Raw genomic sequence first — 5,440 nt, forward strand, 5'->3', positions numbered from 1 at the left:
GGGCGAGGGTTCAAATGAATGGCAGCAGCCTTGCAGGCAGCTGAGAGCAGGAAAGTTCAGAGGTGCAAAGGGAAAGTTTGCAAAACATTTCTTGGTATAGGGCAGATTCCCTTGCATCTCTTAAAGCCAGGGTCACTTGGTGTCCCTTGTCTGCTTGGATCTGCCCTGCATCGGGGCTAGCCCCGCCCACCCTGGGATTTGGGGAGCCACAGAGCAGGGGATGGAGTGAGACTATGTTCTGAGAACTTCCCAAAGAAAGGAGAGTCTCAGGCAGGTTTCTGAAGCTGCAGTTCCGTCTGGGTCACCCAAGCAAGGAGAACTTGCCGGCCCAAATCTGAGCTCTCAGTAGCCCCTCCCTACTTATCAGGAGTAAAGCAGAGACTAAGTGAAGACTTGAAAATGGAATGAAATAGTAAAGAAGCAAAGTCGATTACGACTGGGAAAGCACAGTGACAAAACGCAATTAAGTTGAGCTGTGAGAAAGCCTTATTTAAAGTCATACACTCAAATAGAGAAAAAGCGTGGGTGTCCTTGTTACGGAAAATACTGGAAAATCTGGACTGGATCACTGATGGAAGAACCAAGCGGCACTCGGAGGTCTTGGAGAGTTGAGGTTTATTTTACACGGGCAGGCCTGGAGGGGAGTCATCTCCCAAGGACTGAGCCCGGAAAACAAAGCAAGGGGAGCAATTTATATTATTTTAATATGTAGCTTTTTGACATGCGCAGGGCAGAAGAGGAGCCTGGAGGGGGGGAGGGGGGGGCCAGTAGTGCTTTGCCAACTGGAGGGAAAAAGCGGTTTGCTGACCTTGACGGCTGTGTTGAATATTTTCCTTATCTTTCTCAGAGAGGAGGCATGGGGGTTCCCTCTTTTAAGGACTTCCAAAGGGCCAGGGGGTATAAACTTGTAAAGTGGTCTCAAAATGCTTATCTCTGGTAAGAGACATTAAAACTCTTTTATTATCAATCCTCCAGGTAATTTTGCAGAATTAATTTATAGAAATTGGTCCGTTCCTCTCCAGGATAACTCCCCTCTGGGAACACACCAGTCAACACCACCTGCACCTGCCCCCAAAGTGGACGGAGTGATTGTTTACTAAAGAATATGTTCGGAATCTTCCTTCCTAACCCCCTGGTTTTTGTAATGGACTCTTAGCTTTCAGATGGAATCCTTCCTGTTCTTACTATACACTTTTGGAAAAATAATTGTGGTGCTTGTCTCCTGTCTCTGCCCTCCACCGGTGTAATGGATAAAAAGAAGGCAGAGGCTGCTCTGATGATGTCTGTTCCTGTCTTTGTGTATTTTATTTTCTCATATCTGGTGAGAGTTTGAGCTTGGAGACTTCTCATTTGGGTATGTTGTTTTTTCCATCTGGGGAATGTTTGGAAATTCTAAGTAACTCCTAATCTTTGACACTTCAACTAATTACTTCTGCGAGGTTTCTCTTGCCCTCTGATTTTATCGAATTAAGTATTTGAGCCCCTTTTAGTGGGTTTTACTGGCTTTATTCTCCCTCCACCTGCTTATGTCTACCTTTCTACCTGACAGTTGTAGTTTCAAATTTACATTAATTTGAATAATAGCATGGGTTATCCAGGAACCTCTTTACTGCACCCTTCACATGCCTGTTCCTTAGGCTGTAATTGAGGGGATTCAGCATTGGAATCACTAGGGTGTAGAAGACAGAGGCCATTTCATCAGTATTTAATGAGTGGTTGGTCCTTGGTTGCAAATACATGAAGAGGAGAGTCCCGTAGAACACAGTGACAGCCATCATATGGGAAGCACAGGAGGAAAAGGCTTTTTGTCGCCCCTGGGAGGAACGTATCCTCAAAATGGCATGGACAATATTGAAGTAGGATATTAAAACAACAATCATGGAGAAAAACAAATTGGTTCCTGAAAAGGCAAACGCTACTGTTTCTGGAATGTAGGTATCCATATAGGACAATGCTAACAAAGGGACACTATCACAGTAAAAATGGTTGATCACATTGGAAGAGCAATAAGACATAGAGGAAACACAGGAAGAGACTGACAGGGCTGTGCTCAAACCATAGAGGTATGTGAGGGATACCAGCAGAAGGCAGATGTGCCGAGATACCACCACCATGTATAGCAGGGGGTTGCAAATAGCCACATAGCGATCATAGGCCATTGCAGCCAGCATGAAAATCTCAGCCACGATAAAAGCTATGAATCCACCCAACTGGGTTGCACATCCATAGTAAGATATGGTTTTCTTCAAAACCCAGAAGTTAACCAGCATTTTAGGAGCAATGACAGTAGAATTGCCAAGATTGATGATAGCTAAGTGTCAGAGGAAAAAGTACATGGGGGTTTGCAGTTGAGAGTCAGCACTGGTGAGGGTGATGATGCCCAGGTTCCCTGCCACCGTCAGCCCGTAGATCACCAGGAAAATGAGGAATAGTGGAATCTGGAGCTCTGGATGGTGGGAGATCCCCATGAGAATGAACTCAGTCACCCCGGTGAGATTCCCTGGAGCCATTTATTTTGTAGCTTTCATCCTTTAATAGGGAAAATGGAAAGAGATTAACAAATGGCAAAATTGCTTTTCTGTTACATGCTAGATTGCTAAATGTCTCATTAGAAATCAGTTTCTGTTCAGAAACCTTAGGTCTCACATCTTAACTGGTATTCTCACAATCCTTCACAGAATTCAGAAATACAAACTCTCCAGAGACGAATTTCAGGTTCTTAAAACTGCTTAACTAAGCTGTTAATTTTTATTTCACTGTTGGGTGTATACATTGAACGAAATACATTATTATATTATTATACGTATTAGTGTTTATATATGTACATTAATTATATTAAAATATATTTCATGAATATGTGTATGTGTGCATACATGTTTATATATGTATTTACATATATACATGTGCCTGGGTGTATATTTAATTGTGAAAGATAGCTACCTATAAGAAGCTGATGAGCCAGTGACTTCCAGTCATTTTTTCCTTAGCTGACAGGCCTTCTCTTCAGCCCATATTTTGTATCATCCTTGAGAATTTCAATATTTCTGTGGGAAACACTGTCAGTACACTGAGATGTTCCTAGGGATTTCTGCCACATCCCTATGCTTTAGTTGACTACAGATGACACCTCAATAATATTCCTTGTTAGTATCATTCATAAACTCTGAATCCACTTTACTTAGTCATATTTCCTTTCTTCTGCTAAGTAAGCCAGTCCCATCCTGTCACTCTGATTTCTAGTTGCTCAGACATTTCTCTATTATTTTATTCTACCGTCCCTTCCTTTCCAGTTTATATTTTTCCTTTGAATTGTTTAAAACCTATTCGGATTTTAAAAAATATTACTTGTAGGTTTGATTTATTAAATTTTGACTACTTTTACTCGTATAAAAAAATGAGTGCAGGAGAGTGTTAGCATTATTTAGCATGTAGTGAACTCTGTGGCCACAACTATATGAGGCATTTTGCAATGATGGTTTCATTATTCTGCAGGAGTATCCTAGAAGATGGATATAATTATTTTTATGTCGTATGAGACAAGTCAGGCTCAATGAGATTAAGTTCCTCAAAGTGTCTACGGAGGATATTGTTAATGATTATTTTTTAATGTCATTTATTTGTTTGTTTGATTGATTAGTTGGTTGGTTGATTAGTAGTCCACCAATTATTTACTGTGGGATTTTTACCCAGTACTTAACAATCTTTTGTTGTGAGAAATAAGTGATATAATGTACATATAAAGGTTAGTTAGCACAGAGCCTGATAACAATGGAGGCAAAAAATTAGTATCAGTAATGAATGTTATTAGCATGTTTTGAATGTTCTTAATATATTTTCCTATTTAAGTCCCAGGATTTCATTCTATCTAACTGAAGGCTTTTATAGTTGAAATAGAAAGAGCAAGTGGATTATAATTTTGCATATTCAAAAAACTTACATATATATTTACACATTAGTAATTCCCTCTCCTAATGAAACATAACAAATGGCAAAGCTAGGATTGCTTTTTATTTCATTAAGTATATGTCAACAAAATAAAACTTTTTGTAGCACAGCACTGGTTTTCTCCCTTTTCTTTAGAATCCTGTTTGATTAAGCATTTGTTTTTGGAAAGAGCTATTTTAGTTTTTTAACATATAGTTTAAGTTCATTTTTAAAAATAAAATGTAAAAGTTTATTAAAATAATAAATCTTAGTAAATAAAGCTTTAAAAGTATACCTATTGTTAATCATTTTGTGAAACAATTTGGATAAAAAAAATATTGCATATTCAATTTCAAATAGCTTCTGATATGATTTCAAGAGTATGTTCCATTTAACTCCACCTCTGGAACTTGTCTTAAACTTATTTAAACATGGGTTGTGTTAGGGACAAACTGCATTTCAGTATGAGCTCTCATAACCAGAAGCAATATAGAGACTGAATACTGGCAACAGGGAATCTTTCCATCTTAGAATTCAATCACCCTGGGCAATGTAAAAATCAAAAAAGGGGAGATAAATTTGTTTTTATGGACATTAGATCATTTAGTAGGTCTTTCTTGGAGACATAGAATCTTACTGCTGAAAGGCACTTAAGAAGCTTCTCATCTGGTGTAGAGTGCCTGCTAAATCATTCTTTCTGCCAGTTCTAAGGCAAGAAGCATTGTTTTATCGTAAGCTGAAATATACTCCTAAAGAGATTTTTCATGATTGTTTTTAAGTTCTCAAGCAGTCTGATTTATGAATAAGGATGTCAGACGCTATTACGTAAGTCGTATCACCATCATTTCTACTTAGCAATCAATGGGCAGATATTTGAGTCACTAGGAAAAGAGAATAGAGCAGATATCGTTTCAGTCCTGAGTCTTATTTGAATTGAGAAAGCTTCCAAGATACTTGGTCTTCACATCCAGAATCAGTAATAAGTAAATTATTGGGTTTCACCTACCTGCACACAGAGACCTGTTGCGACCCACTCCTAAGGTTGCTGCGTGAAGCACGCCGAAGGGTTTTAGAAGTGTTTGAGGTCCCTGAAGATCTTCACATTGAAATTTGTTTGTTTATGGCCCTAGTCCCTGAACTTGAATTCCCAGATAAGGTTCTTATTCCCCAGGGAAAGACCAACTGATTGCTCATTAATCAAGTCTCCACAAAAATTTTCACCCAAAGAGTGAAAATGTGGGGATAGTCTAGGGACTCCCATAGGTGATCGTACTGAGTAACAGTCACGTGCAACGATTCCACCCTTTGGTTGGTTGGTTGTTTTTCATTGTATTCCTGTGTTAGCTGGGAAATGTTGCTGCTGGTCCTGGGTGGAAAAAACCAAGTAGTTAAAAAGCATAGTATTCTGTTCCAAGTGTTCAATTTTAACACAAAGAATAGGAATACAACTGAATGTAAAGCCTCCATTCTGGTCAAGAACTAATCCTGGTATATTTATCATAAAAACCAGATGAAA

General features: G+C 38.9%; 1 pseudogene; it reads right to left on the reverse strand.

Annotated features, from left to right (window-relative positions):
* Positions 1 to 1,568: 1,568 nt before the first annotated feature.
* LOC118907990 (olfactory receptor 8J2-like) lies at positions 1,569 to 2,510 on the reverse strand (annotated as a pseudogene).
* Between the last annotated feature and the right edge of the window lie 2,930 nt (positions 2,511 to 5,440).

Source organism: Manis pentadactyla, unplaced genomic scaffold (genome assembly GCF_030020395.1).
Source record: "Manis pentadactyla isolate mManPen7 unplaced genomic scaffold, mManPen7.hap1 scaffold_754, whole genome shotgun sequence".
In the NCBI taxonomy this organism is placed as follows: Eukaryota; Metazoa; Chordata; class Mammalia; order Pholidota; family Manidae; genus Manis; species Manis pentadactyla.